We start from the raw sequence: 15,770 nt of genomic DNA, 5'->3' as shown, positions 1-15,770 counted from the left end.
AAATTGATAGACAATCAGTTATGACTGGCCAAAGAAAAGAACTAATCTAGACTACATCAACTAAACCATGGTCCAAAACCAATGAACGTAAAGCCTTAAATGATTTTTTTAGACCCTTGGTAACAAAAGAAGTCGCATATATCTATGTTAGAATCTAAATGAAGATTAAAATCCCCACAGAGTATTAGTGATGAGGACCAGTTGGCTAATTCCAAGTTCAGAAGGTCCAAAATGGATGGATCATCTACATTTGGGGCATAGACAGCACAAACAGTCCAGACTATATTGTTAATTCTAAACTCTGTAATTGCCCATCTACCGTATTGGTCTGCTTTATGCCGGATCAGAGTACCCAAACCTTTCCTAAATAGAATTGCAACTCCCTTTGTTGTTGACCCTTGTGATGTACAGACAGCTAAATTCATGCCTAAGTCTTTATATAAATGTCTTTCCTTCCACGTAATGTGTGATTCCTGGATACAGAGTATATTAGGTTTCATGGACTGTATGATTTGTGCCGCAATCCCCCTCTTTTTTTTATTATTCAACCCACATATATTCCATGAGCAGATGCATAGTTTTCCCATTTAAATTAAAAAGTTTCTTCCCCCCTCACTTCCCAAATGAGAGATCAGGCAAGACAACATATAAGTAAATACAATCAAACGATACCTCCAATATATCACCATGTCAGAGAGATTTAAGAACAAAATGAAAGCTAGAGAAATAATCACAAATGCCAAAAAAAAGTCCTTCTGCTTTTACTTGCAATTCCATTTTCCCCCCCAACCCTCCCCAGACTCAGCCTGAGCCCACCCACCCCCCCCCCCCCACCCCCCAAAGCTATCAGGGCAGAGGGACTTAATAGTCCCTCGCATTGATGATGTGATGAGCGCTAAGTGGTTCTCATCGTATGGCTCTATTCCATGATTATTGTTCCTTTCTGAAAGTCATTTCAGATCCAGCATGTCTGAAAATATTATTCAATATATTAAGTGAAAAAAAGAAGAAAAGAGAAAAAATAGAAGAACAGCTAAGCAGTCTATATCATTCATTTGCTGAGCCTTTTGTCAATTTCTACAAGCCTGTAGAAACACAGAAAGAAAAACAAAAAAAAGAACTTGCTCTATATTGAATTCTTATTACATTCTTATTACATTGGAACAGGTCTAATCGGTGAGCTGCTATAATCCATACTTAATCAGAAAAAAAGATGTTTTTTTTTTTTTTCCCCAAGGATAGCCGAGGATAGCCATTGTATTTTTCCCCCCTCATATAGACATTAGAAACTCGTTGGCTGCTCCCTCTGCAGTGAAAAAATAGGAGTGTTCCTTATAAATTACTTTAAGTTTGGCAGGGTTTAAGAGAAATGCCTGCGCTCTTTTCGCTTGGAATAGAGGAATAAGCTGTCGAAGCTGCCATCGTAGTTGAACTGTAGCGTGGAAGTAATCGGGGCGCACGAAGAATTCCACATCTTTAGCCTTGCGCTTTCTGTTGGGTCTTGCCAGATCGTAGAGGGCTTCTCTAGCCAAGAAGTTGTTAAATGAGATCAAAATAGCTCGTGGTTTGAGAGCTGAGTCTTGTCGTGTTATCTGAAACGGAAATCTATGTGCCCTTTGAATTTCAATCTCCCATTTCCACTGAGTTAACTCTGGGAAGGCATCTGAAAATAACTCTATCACATATTGTCGTGGATTTGAATCTTCCTTCCCTTCCGGCACTCCTAAGACTCGGAGATTATTGCGGCGTGATCTATTGTCTAAATCCACGAGTTTCCAGTTGATCTCCTCTTTCAAGCCCTCCATTGATTTTAATTGAGAGCTCTGTTGAACCATTGAATCTTCTATTTGCGATATTTTATTTTCTGTCTCAGTAACTCTAACGACCGTATCGTTAGAGATTTTCATCACTTTTCTCAGGCTGTTTTGTAGTTTTCTCACAGCTCCCTGAGTTCGGAGATTTTCGGCTTTAGTTTCCTCTCTATGATGTAACATCACTTGATAAAGAACTTCCAATGTTATCTCGGGTGATTCAATAGGTGATTTATTAGTTTCTGGTGTAGTGGAGGTAGGAGGTGAGATAGGTCTGTTAGGGCCCTGCATAGTGGCATTAGGATTCTCCTCATCTTCTTCCTCCCCCCATTCAGGTCTGTTTGGAGACTCCTCAGGATCCGAGTCTTCAAGATTACTTAGCTCCTCTTGTCCTGGATCTGAGAAGGATTTTTCATGCTCCTGCAATGAACCCCCATCTCTCGCCAAATCTTCTGTACTATCAGAATCTAGCGCTTGTGAGAGGTCAGTCATAGAATAAAAAATGCCAGCTGAGTCTATAGATTCCGTGTCTTCACCTCGGGTCTCAGCAGCTACCAGTGTCTTTTCTATTGGATCACGACTTTGCTCAATGGTGGCTACCCCTTTGACAGAGCCTTCAGTCACGTGTAGTTGCTTATCTAAACTTTTTAAATTAAGGTCTGGGTTGACCGTTTTATTTCTAAACATGACTGGAATTTTTGGTATAACTCCTAGCCTACAACTCCCAGAATTCACCGAGTTCGTATCTTCAGCACTGGCGATAGTAGAAACTGCTATTGGTAATTCAGAAGGAGTAGGCTGTGAAGTAGTATGTAAATGGCCTTCAATAAGAGTCATATTGGTAAGTACAGCATCTGAATTTGATAGAATGTTCGTACTCACAGTAGTAAGAGAGAGATCAGTTACAGATACTGCCCCCACAGGCTGGATCGTCTCATGTGCAGCCGCGGTGTCTGCTCTCGTTTTCGGCTTTTGCTGCTTCTGTGCTCCCGTCGGATTCTTCGGTGCCATTGAAGCAGGAGAAATTTCCGACGCTGATGCAGAGTCTCTTAGATGTTTCTTCCGTGGTTGCAGAGCGTACTCCGCCAGGTGCGAGCGCCCCTTCCGGGATTGGAGGCGGCGTGTACCACAGATAGCTGGTTCAATCGCTCCCGACGTATCCCTGGGTGAGAGCGGTGAGAGCGGAGGAGTTGGGCGTAGCCACGCCGAACGAAAAGTACGGGTGTAGCTCTTCCAAAGATCCAGGCGCATAGCCGTACACTCTCTCCGTAGACTCCAGTCGCAGTAAATAGCAGTAAATGAGTAAGTAGCAGTCTCCAGCAAGTAGCAGCTCAAAGTTTTTAAGTTTTTAAATAATCAGCGTGCGTGAAACAGGGCCATACAAAAGCTCCAGGTCAGCGTCTCCTCACTCGGACTCGCCGTCCGCCATCTTGCCCTGCGTCTTAAGACCAAGTCGAAAAGAACTAATCTAGTCAAACACCTAAATGCCGGTTTTTCTCAATGCCCCTTCTACAATCTCCAAGAGCAATGCTTACGAGTAGGCCTGGGCAAAGCAATATGCTACGCTCGCGTAGTTTGCGCTACTTCGCACTGCGCGAACTGCACATAGCACAGTGCACTCATGTGTAGCATAGCTCTCAGTTTTTGCTTGCTCGCGGTCCTCAACATCAAGTTGCTGATCGCGAGCGTGGAAAATAAACCTCCTGGTGAGATTCTCAACGCGGGGAGGTCAGGTTTTTAATTGCGAGTGGTCGCGTATGCTCGCGATGAAAAACGACCAGTCCGCGTTGAGAAAGCTGCCGCTCGAATAAAAATCTACTTGAGTGGCAGAAAACTACAGCTCGCATTGTGCAAGATGCCGTTTTCAATGATTGCACAGTGCCAGATACTTGTCCGCACTATGCAATCATTGAAAACGGCATCTTGCACAGTGCGAACATGTTTTTTTTTGTGTGTAATGCTACGCGTAGCTCGCGTAGTGCGAAGTGCACTTTGCGTAGCTTTGCGAAGCGCTACCTTGCAAACTACGCCCAGCCCTACTTACGAGAAAACCTTAACTTCTACAAATGTTAAAAACTTATCGTTCAGCTATTTAAAATCTCATCTCTAAATAAAGATCTATCACTTCCTAACGTCATTGCTACTTTATGTAAAGCCGGCCATGTTGTTTCAAAAGTATACAAACTATTCCTGCCAAAATCTACTAACTTCACTTGCAGATTGAACAAAAATGGTAAGCCAAACCACATAAAAGCATTATAAAATTTGATTGGAAGAATATTTACAAATCCCCTTTTACAAATAAGATATCACCAATGATGTCCCAAACGAAATATAAGCTTATTCACAGATCCTTCTGGAACCCTGAAAAACGACATAAACTTAATCTACGACAAGAGCCTACCTGCTGGAATTGTGGAGTTCATAATGGTGACATGGCTCCTATGCTCTTTTACTGTCCCACATTGCAAAAAGTCTGGGAGCATTTTTCAGTTTATTAAATGTTATCATAACAACGAAAGAGTGTGCCTTATCTAGTGAAGAGCAAGCATGAAGAATCAAACTGGATTCCTTGAAAAGCATAAAGAATCACATTGGATTCTTTAAAAAGCCCTCACTCACCAACCTAGTTGGTAACATGCTTTATAATCGGGCCCCACCAGAAAGACCGAATGCCCCCCTGCAGTGCTTTAACACCAGGAATACTGCAGAGCTGGGTATTTTGTGTTGTTTGTGGGATTGGTGAAAGTGCTAAGTGTAGTGGGTTAAAACTGTCCAGATTGTGTCCAAAAAATGCTTTTTATTAAGTGGCCAATCTGACATGAATAAAAACAGAACGAGGGATGGGTATGCTGGGTAAATTGATCAGCTACATCCCACTGTGCATGGTCAACATGTTTCTGTCTATATGGTGTTAATAGCCAGGCATTCTTCAGGACCAAAGTGTGGACCACGGCGGTATGGGCGCGCCAAGGCCCACCCTAACAGAGGTTAAAGTGTAAAAAAGGGGTCAAATTGGCTCAGTGACTCACAGTTATCCGTGAGATCCTCCTATTTGGAAGAACCAAAATAAATCTGTAAAAGAGAGAAACAGACAAAGACAAACAAACAAAGAAAAGACAATGCATATTTAAAAGTCAATAATTGTGTGTCTGCCATTAGAGTTCTTTCATGCACTCGTGTTCTTCTCAAAGTGCACTTTTACCGTACTTTGGGGATCAAAAGTGCACTATGGTGAAAAAACAATGCACTTGTTTTCACAAACTCAGTAGTTGTAACCATTTAACAGACTAGCCTTGTGAAGGTATCTTGTTCAAGCATGCGCTATATCACCTGCACGACAACAAGGGCATTAACGGTATCAGAGGATCTAAGGGGAAACGCTTCCTATACTACAAAGATCAGCCGATGTGTCTCGGCAAGTGAAAAAGACAATAAAGAAATAAATCTTACATGTGGCGTAACAACTAATCACACCATGGGTCTCGGGAGGGGGGTGGTGGCAAGTAGGCACACCCTACAGGAAAACAGAAGGTTGGAGTGATTGCTCGATATTGCCTCCAACTGGCACGCAAATTACTTATCTCATGTTGTGGTGAAGTCACACTCACGCCGTTGATGCCAGACACCTTAGCCGGACCCCGTCGATGGATTATATGGGGGCCTGCTTAGTGTTTTAAAGAAAAGGGAAGCCGGAACTCATGGCTCTGGAGGGGGCATGGCTGTTCACGTCATCGCGTGATAGTCAAGGACGTCGAATCTTATCGGCCAACCACATGCTGTGTCCCTCCTTTCAAGGAATATCAGTCAATAATAGTTCTCATTATAGAGCATAATTATTATGGCATCCTGTATTCAGCTATACCGCTGACTTTGCTGTTCTACATATTTAAAACTAACTTTATTGGTATCGGTAAATGCACTATGCCAATACTGTTGGGACCACTGTTCGCGGTTCCACTGTGTTTAACCAGACTTAGTACAATCTCTCAATATGTATACAAAAGAAAGCTGTGTGTTTTAAAAGAAGCATTTTGGATGAAAAGAAATAATTCATCAAAAAGCCAAGAGTAAGAGAAACTTTCAGAACTCACGGAGTAGGTGTATCTGTATTAGTTAATAGTCACATCTGTGTCAAGGGGATAAACGAGGTGTGTTAAAAGAATCAGTTTACATAATAAAGTTGGTAGAACCTAGTTGGGGTACAGACAAGGATCTGAGGCTGTTACTCAGCATGGAAAGTCAGTAGGAAGTATTTCAGCCCATTTGAAGGTATCTAGTTAATCATTCCTAAAAATAGACTCATCAAGAATTTCAACGTTGCAGTACTGTGCCCCAAGGAATATAAGACCTTGTATGTGTGTGCCCAGATGGTAAACCCACATTTGTTCCTTCTCGAACAGGATCTATTGGGTGTTTTTCTTTACTCTTACCTGTTCAATAATCGTCCACCTTAAGTCGTTAGTTGTGTGGTTCTGTTGTAGGAAGTGCTCGCTTAGTTTGGTTGTGACCTCCCTACACCTGATGTTACTTCAATGCTCACACAACCATTGTTTTACCTTACGTGTTGTCATGCCCACATAACGCAACCCACACGGGCAAATGATCAAATAGACCACGTTCATGGAGTTGCATTTAGTGTGGGCACGCTGGGTCCATGTTTTTCCCGGCTCAAGGTTGAGGACTTTTGTGTGTGTAGTGAGATGGCAGACGCTGCATTTAGTACATGGAAAGAGACCCACTACTTTCGGTAAACCCCAGGCATCAATTATTGATGGTGCATTGATGGTAACTCTGTCTCTTGGACGTGTATGAACTAAAGAGTCTCTGAGGCTCTGTCACATCTTAAAAGAAAACCGAGGTTATTCCCATGTCCTAATGCTGCTAGTTATTATCCTCCAATGTTAATGGCCTTTTTAGCAGTGCTATAAGTGATGACACAGGTCAGCGGAACTCCCTCATTCGGCCTAGGGTTGTCTTCTACCATTTCCTCCCTAGGTTGGTTACGTGCTCTTTTGTAACTCTTGTTCAGAGCACTTACAGGATAACCTCGATTTTTTTATCTAGTGGTCATGTCAGCTGATTATTCATGGAAGTCCTCCAATCTACTGCAGTTTCTTCTGATGCGAAGATATTGCCCAGATGGCAAATTTGCCCGTAGGGGCCTGGGATGAAAGCTAGAAAATACTAGCAGATTGTTTTTTGCCGTAGGTTTGTAATGTGTCTTGGTGGTAAGACTACCATCAGTTTTGGAGATAACCACATACAAAAAGACAACCTCCTGTCTGTCGCAAGTGTGGGTAAATTTGAGGTTCACATCAAGAGCGTTAATCCAATGTAGGAAATCATTCAGAAGCTCGACAGATCCTTGCCATACCACGAGAATGTCGTTAATATACCTCTTCCATAAAGATATGGAAGAGGTATATGGGTTGACAGTAACCAAAATGTGTTTACGTTCAAAATCATGAACGTAGAGGCCTGCCACGCTCGGGCAGAAGTGATGCCCAATGAAGTCCCAGTTGATTGCAGGTACAAATTGCCCTGGTATTCAAAGAAGTTATGTTTCAGTGCCAATGGGGCACATTCCAATATAAACTCCTTCAGTGTATGGAATTCCCAAGTCGTCTTGTCCAGTGCTTCGCCCAGGACTCTGATGGTATCGTCCTGGGGAATGCTTGTATACAGACTCTCTATGTCGAGGGTCACAAGTATGGTAGAGACCTCATCAATTGTCAGGCCCAACAAAAGAGATAGGAGGCTCTTTGTGTCCTTTAGATATGTTGGTGTACGTTCAAGTAGTGGCTTGAGAAAAAAAATCACAGAAACATGACAACGGCTCGAGTAAACAGCAATAGGGCGTCCTGAAGGGGGTGTCCTGTTCTTATGTGTTTTGGGTAATGTATAAAAGTATGGTGTTACGTTATCACCCACTGTCAAGAAATCGGCTTCGTGATGTGGCCATTATCTTCAGCCTCTTTCACTAAATTCCTAATCCGGGTCCTAAATTCAGTTGATGGGTCCGTAAGTAGTGGTGTGTAGTTCTTCCTGTCGTCCAGGAGGCATTTACATTCTTTATCAAAATCCACTTTATTCTGGATAACCACGCCCCCACCCGTACCTGCTGGTTTGATTGTAATGACGGTCTTGGAGTGTAAATTCTGGAGTGCCTGGAACTCCACTGTGCTCAAGTTCTTATATGTATTGGACTCTTCAAACGTCTCAATTTCATGAGATACGGCCTGCTCAAAGGCTCTGATTTCTGCTGGTACTGTGTGTGGAGGAGGGTTAAAGGATGATTTTAACCTCAATCCAGTGTTCTCTGGGTTGGTGTTTTCTTCACTGGGTTCCACACCCTCAAAGTAGGCTTTCAGTTTTAACTTTCTGAAAAATTGAGCAAGCTCACAATGTAGCCGGAGCTTGTCTAATCGCGTAGTAGGAACGAAACTGAGCCCTTTTTCTAGAACTTGTGTTTTTAAAAAAAAGTAAATGTACCATGGGCATTACCCACTTTCATGAATTCTCCTATGTAATATTAGGACTCCTTGATCCACAAGTAAAAAGAGAGGCAGATAAAGTTTCTCCTAGACTTAATGCTGACACTGGTCTGCAAACTGCTTCTCTCCAACTGGGAGAATTCCAGTACTGCATTCTTCCATATGTGGGAAGAATGGCTTGCATTCCTTAGAGAAGCAGGTAATACCGAATTACAGCTTACTCCTTGGCACCCTCCCAATAGGCCTATATGGGACTAACTTGACGCTGCTACCTTATTTTTTATGCCACCTTAGGCAGGCAGCGTTCTCACCTTGCAGGAGAATACACAGGAGGTGCCATTGTAAGGAGACCACAGCAGCAGAACCCGGTGAAGAGCCTGAGGTTCTCCCCCCTCCCATGTCTTTATTACAGCAATTGATTCATGAATCTGTGGCAGCAGCTGTTCAGGTAAGAGACAACTCACCTATAAAGTAGAAGACATTTCAAGAATATGATGTTGAGCCTGAGGTACCGGAAGAGGAGGCTATAATGAAAATGCTATATACAAGGTGCAAATCCCATAGCACTACTTCAACACCTTCTTATTCATATATATATATATATGTAATTGAAAGATAAACACCCACACAGCCGCCCGCCCCATTGTTGTCAAGAGCTCCAGGTTCAGACTGTTGATGAGCCCGGCCCTGGCTTATGGACTCTCCAGACCTCACTCACCTCTCATTAAATCCTGCCACCCTTCATTAAATCCTGTGGTGCTGCTTGAATGAGATGAGGCAACACAGCTGGTGACTCTGTAAAGTTAAGTTGTGTCTGTGGTGTGATAAGAGGGCAGAATGAACCGTGAGCCTGCACAACTCGTTTTATTAATGTGCACGGTCATCCGACCTGCTCTCAAAAACCGGGACATTTCTCTTGTCAGGAAGAGTCTGGATGCTGGGACAGTCCTCAAAAACCAGAACTGTCTTGACAAAATTGGGACGTGTAGTTACCTGAGCCAAATATCGAATTGAAGGGTGCCGAAAAGCCTATTACCTTTCATGTGAAAGGCTGGGGTGGAGAATGGATTGCAATACACCTCACATGGGCTGATCAGGACCAGGGAATCTGATGGTGTTCCTGGACCTGGCGCAGTGCACACGAGCACGCCTTTCCTTAGGGAGGCTGTACCCAGTTTTTTCAGCAACTAAGGCTCATTACTAACGAAACTGGGTTGCCGGGCAAACAGTACAAATAAAAAGTTGTGCCTTTAGCACAACTCACACTTCCTGGAAGTTTTTGGACACTGAAAACAACTCCTGCATAATGGAGCCCACAGTTACAGGGCTCGCATTTTCCCAGAAGTGCAACAATGTGGAGGATCTGAAGTTGAGATTTAGCCTTCAAATATCCAGATTTGACCTCCAACAACTAACCAGCCAGGTGGTAGATGCAGATCTTAATTAGACAGAAGCAAAAAGGCAGAGATTTGAGCCTAATGAGGAGCAAGATAGTTCCCCAAAATGGAAATATGTTCAAGGCAACATTTCCATTAGATACAATTACCCACATAATGGATGTGTTATGATTTGAACAGAAAACCCAGGATGAAGAAGGGTTTTATGCATAGTATAGTGGCCCCACAGTGGATGAACGTCCTCTCCATGATGCTATTAAAAAATGATTTCGAAGGAGTCAGAAGATGTTGAGAAGTTGAATGTGCGCCACACTTGTTAAACAAAACATACTTGATTGAACAGTTCTGGGGAGGGCTACCACGCCGGCCGAGCTCACCTTTTGCTCCGCTGAGGCGTGCTGTTTGACTTTCGTGGCTGTGGGGCGGCCGGGCTTTGCTCCGCCGCGGACAATCTCTCTGCAATTCCGACTGGCCGGGCTTGGCTCAGCCGGTCGGGAGAAGTGAACTACAGCCCTCAGCAGCCTTCACGCTAAGGACGCCTCCCACCTCATTCTGCAGCGCCAGGAGGCGCATAAAGCGACGCCCACTTCCTCGTCCCGCGAGGACGTGCGCGGGACGCGCCGGGCTAAGCCCGGGCAAAGGGCGGGCCCTCAGAGGACTGAGGAGACTGGGCTGGGCCAGGGACCCTACATCTTTTTAATTGGACCTCCATTGTGTTTAATTCACGTGAGACTTTATTCTGTATTTTGTTTTATTTTATATGAGTGAGTGAGTAGTGGTTTTTACACGAGTTTACATATCGTTCCACATCTATTTAAGATGTCTAAACCTAAAAGTGATAAACCTGCAACAGGTCCCGGCACCATTGATAACTATATGGTGAAGAAAGTTAGTCAGATAAACAATGAAAGACGTGCTTCACTAGGGAAGGGGACTTCAACACTGGATTTGCCTGAGTTGTCTCCGCCTGGGATGACCATAGAGGTTGAGGCTAATACGAGCGGTGACACCAGAGTAGAACCGCACATCCCCATTACGCCCATTACGGTGAGTGTTGAGGTACACTCAGACCAACACGTCCTGTCAAGCGAGGAAACAGGCGAGGTTCCGTCTGTCATTAGGCCAATGCGAACCTGCAGGATATCACATCAAAAACGGGGTGGGAAGCATAGTACTAAAAAAAGGGATCTGGATGGGAAAGTAGCACATAGCCCTGCCATAAACCCTTTTGTGTTCACTGGAAACAATGATAGTTGTCTTAATTTAAATCCTGATCAGTTTGCCTCTATTGTCAAAACTTTAGAAGCAAAATTGGTAGTGAAAATAGAGGAGATGATCAAACCACTGACTAGTCAGATTGAGACCCTGGTCACGGAAGTGGCTAGGCTGGGCCGCCTGGTGACTGCACACCTGGCTGCACCAACTAGTGGCAGGGTTAAGGCTGGTGGTAAAGGGCAGGAGGTGACGACTGCAAAAGACCATGAGAATACTCGTAATACTGTTGCAGTAGCCACCGCTGTGAATGAGGTATTAACTACATCAGTCGCTCCAATAGCACCTGCTGTGTTGACACAATCCCACTTAGCCCCACGAAGCGGACCAGCCCCAAGACCCCCCAGGAATAATCGATATCTGAATCTACCACCTGACTGTGCACCGTTTGTGGCAGTATTGACTAATGTCCCATCTTGTGGTACTCACCCTGCCTCACCATATGATGAATCTCATGCCTCATTGAAAAATAAGACAGTAGCATGGCTTAATAAAAATTGTGGTTTCCCTATCTCTTACTCAGATCAGATAATGGCAGTAAAGAGGGTGAATTGGGTAGGCCCGTCCAAAAAGATGGGTAGTGGGGACTGCATTGTTGTAAATGTTAAACATCCTCAACATGTGGCAACTGTCCTTTTAAGAGCATCCTCACTAGTATACAATGAGAACAGTATTTGTGTGCGCCCACTGGGGTACTTTTACGCTCACCTGTGTAAACCCACCCCCCAGCAAAGGATAACTAGGCGAGTGTTTGAACCACAGACCCCAGTCATCAACACACAATTCTTATATAACTTCACTAATCCATGCGGGCCTGGAAATATGGAGGAAACCTATAATAGGATTACTAGCGCTAGACACTATCACCACGGGTTTAACGTCAACACACAGAATAGGTATGAAGCTTTGTCGGGACTTGAGATGTGTGATTGACGGAAGGTACCTGCGGCTCAGGGCACTGTGGCTTCAGGTGAACCTATACAGGAAGAGAACCCACATGATATAGCATCTGGATGTTTTGTTGTTTCATGGAATATTGCGGGCTTGGCTGCCAAAATGGCTGATGAAAATTGGGTTAATTACATCAAGTAATTTAAGATCATCTGTTTACAAGAAACTTGGTTGGTGGGGTGTGATCTTTTCCTGGAAGGGTACAAGGCCTTCTATGTGCCAGCTATTCCATCAATAAGGGGTAGGCCAAAGGGGGGACTTGTAATTTTTGTTTCTATTTTAGTACCATGTAAAATGCGTAGAATTGAATCACAGCACACCGGAGTGATGGGCTTAGTTTTATACGGAGTAAACTGTCGGGCTGGTTTGGTGAACTTTTATAATGCAACTAATGATAGTGCAGGCTCTAATCAAATTTTTGTATTGAATTCTTTCATCACCACTTTTTTGAAAGATTTTGGTCATAATCTTATGATCATGGGGGATTTTAATGTGCATCCTTGCGGTGATCCACTGAAGAAATGCTTAACAGACTTGCACTGTGAGCGCCTGGGAGGCATACACATGGAACATACAGTGGATGGGGAACTATGTAATGATTTGATGAATAACTTTGACCTCTCACTGGCTATGACACTCAGGGACCCGTTAAAATGCTTTGATATTCCTACTTTTAAAGGGCATGGCAGGGGCAATTTTATAGATCATATGTTAGTCTCATTGACGATGCAGACTTTTCTGGATTCGTTCAGTATTGAGCTAAGTGAATTTAGTGACCACAACCCCCTAACAATCCGTCTAAAGGGACCCTGGGCTAAAAAGGGAAACCAGATCTGTCGCACAGGTAGGCTGTGCACAACAGATGGGAGGAGGCGACTTAAATGGTCAACGGTTACCCCGGATCTTCTTTATAAAAATATCGCTGATAAATGCACTGAGGATATTAAGAACTGTACCCTTGAGGGGGAAGACCCTAGGCAGGTCCTTATTGCTTATCAAAACTTATCGGAGAAGGTGTCAGAACTGATGACGGCACCAGCCAAGAACTTGGTGAAAGGCAGTCCTAGGTGGTTTAATCACGATTGTACCAAAGCTGCACGTAATCTTAGGTTTGCTTTGTCAGCCACCCCAAGAAATCAGGAGGGTGTAAAACTGTGTAGGAAAGAATATAAGCTGTTATCGCATCCCGCAAGGAGTTCTTAAGAAGAGAGGTTTGGGATGAAATACTTGACCCCTCCACCTTAAATTGTAGCACCAAATTTTGGGCGTTAGTTAAAAGACCGTTCTTGGTAGAAGAACCAGGTGATGGACTTGATTGCTGCATAACTAGGGAGGAGTGGGAACTTCATTTTAAAAAACTGTATTATTCAGCGGACCCTGTAACAGTTGATGCTTTACCTTTTGCCAGGGGAGGCAAAATTAAATTTGATAAAAGTGAGGTAATGGACGCAATAGAAGGACTTACAGCCAGGAAGGCCCCTGGACCTGATGGAATCCCACCGGATCTCTATAAATCAGATCCAGGCATTTGGGCACGCATCTTGGTAGCTGTATTTAATGCTGCCGCCATAGTGGGCTGTCCCTTGTCCTGGGGATTGTCAACAATTGTCCCTGTGTTTAAGAAAGGAGACAAGGGCAGCCCCCTGTGTTATCGTCCAATTTCATTAATAGACTCCATGGTTAAGATTATGGGGAGAATCTTACTGCAGCGTTTATTAAGTTGGACATCTGACAATAATATCATGTCCATCTCCCAATATGGCTTTTGTGAAGGCCGTTCTACTATAACACAATGCCTCAACCTGTTCCTTATATTGAGTAAATATACTGTTATGCAGAAGGGAGCTGTCCACCTTGCGTTCATGGATCTGTCATCGGCCTTTGACTGTGTTAACAGGGGAAGGCTGTGGCAGACCATGAGGGAGAAAGGTGTGGACATAGGGAATGTGGATTTTTTGATGGACTTGCACAGCGACACCAGTGCTAATGTCAGGTTCTCAACTAATGGGGAAACCACTGGTAATTTTAACATCAAAAAGGGAGTGCGGCAAGGTTGCATCCTGGCCCCATTTCTTTTTAATTTTTATATTAATGATTTAGATGCTGCACTTCGGGAGGTAAAATCAGACTGCCCCAGAGTTGGCAAGCGGGGTATTCCTGTACTTTTATACGCAGATGATGCGGTTTTAATTTCTAGAACGGAAAAGGGTCTCCAGGCACTTTTGAATGCTTTTAATAACTTTATGATTAGTAGAGACCTATTGGTCAACAATTCCAAATCATATATAATGCATGTTGGCCGTCAACCGAAAAAGAATTTTATTTTTAAATTAGATGATGTTCTGATCCCCACCACTCAAACATTTTCATACCTTGGTGTCGTATTTGACACAAAGCTTAGCTGGGGCCTACATGTGGCAAGAAAGAAAGGGGAAATGACAAGGGTAAATGCCTCTATCTTTAATTTTGCCACTAAATTGGGGAAAAAGCCAAATACTGCTATGATGAAACTCTATAATGCTAAATCGATAGCTACCGCTGTTTATGGCAGTGAGATATGGGGCTATGTAAGTGGTGAACAGTTACAGGTCACTGAAAACAATTTTTTTTAAACGTCTCCTCTGTGTTCCAGCTAGCACATCGAACCTAGTGGTACACGAAGAATTGGGAAGTCAGTACCTATCTGATATATTCGCGTTAAGACCACTGACATGTTGGGTAAAATTGTGGTTAAACCAAGATATTCCGCTTACCCACTTGATTGTGAAAGACCTTGTATCTCATGATAACTCAATGTGTGTGCCCTGGCTAAAATACCTGAAATCTCATTTTCTGAGGCTTGGATGTTTGAATCTGTTTGAAAACCCTAGTGGAATAGTTAAGGGAGATGTGGCAGCAATTAAGCGGGCTTTTTACATGGACAGGAGGGCCCAAAGAGAAGAGGTTGAGCTCATGAAACCTTATGTTAGGAAATATATTATGTTAAAAACCTGTGACACCATGGAACTATACCTAACATGCTCCTTCACTTCTCATGAAAAATTTCTGTTGACGAGGTTCAGGTTTGATATTTTACATCATCTTTTAATTAGACCAAAGTCGGACATTTTTAACAAAACTGCTGCTCCCTGTGGCTGCGACGGGAAGTCTCCACAGGATATGCTGCATTTTATATTTTTATGTTGGTTTTATGAATACCCACGCAAACGTTATCTTGTTACCCTTTTAAAGAAACTAAATTTTAATCAAATAAGACCCGCACTTATGTACCTACAGCTTTTGTACAGTGACAGTGTTCTTCATGTCATAGAATTTTTTAAATTAACTGTCAAATTGAGAAAGTGCCTAGACCTGTGATTATATATTTCTGAAGGACGATGAGCTTTTTTACTGAACGACTATGTATCATGCTGTAAATCCAGTACTGTTTGCACTTTATTTCTAATTTTGCCTACTTACTCACTAATGAAATATGTATAATATGTCTTTTTGTAACTGTGATTTTAATTATGAATTGTCTAATGTATTTTATCTGTGTACTTTTATGGATTGAAATATATCCGAAATAAAGTCTCTATTGAATTGAATTGATTGAACAGTTTGAGGAAACATTTCACTCAAATCTTGAACAGCAATTCAAATTTGTCATCAAGTGAAAATGAGAACACATGTGGACAGGAAGCTTGAGTTGGCTCTGAAAAGATCTTATGCAGCCTCCAATTTTGAAATGAGGGCCAGTACATATGCCACTTATGCCACACTGGTTCTATTGACCCCAGGACACCCCCATGCCGCACGGCCCACCAGCCTTAGGCGCGTCTCTGCCCCAGCACCACAGGTCC

The sequence above is a fragment of the Lissotriton vulgaris genome, chromosome 9, assembly GCF_964263255.1.
Source record: "Lissotriton vulgaris chromosome 9, aLisVul1.2, whole genome shotgun sequence".
In the NCBI taxonomy this organism is placed as follows: Eukaryota; Metazoa; Chordata; class Amphibia; order Caudata; family Salamandridae; genus Lissotriton; species Lissotriton vulgaris.
The sequence above is the reverse complement of the archived record's forward strand: the minus strand, read 5'-3'. Positions refer to the sequence as shown.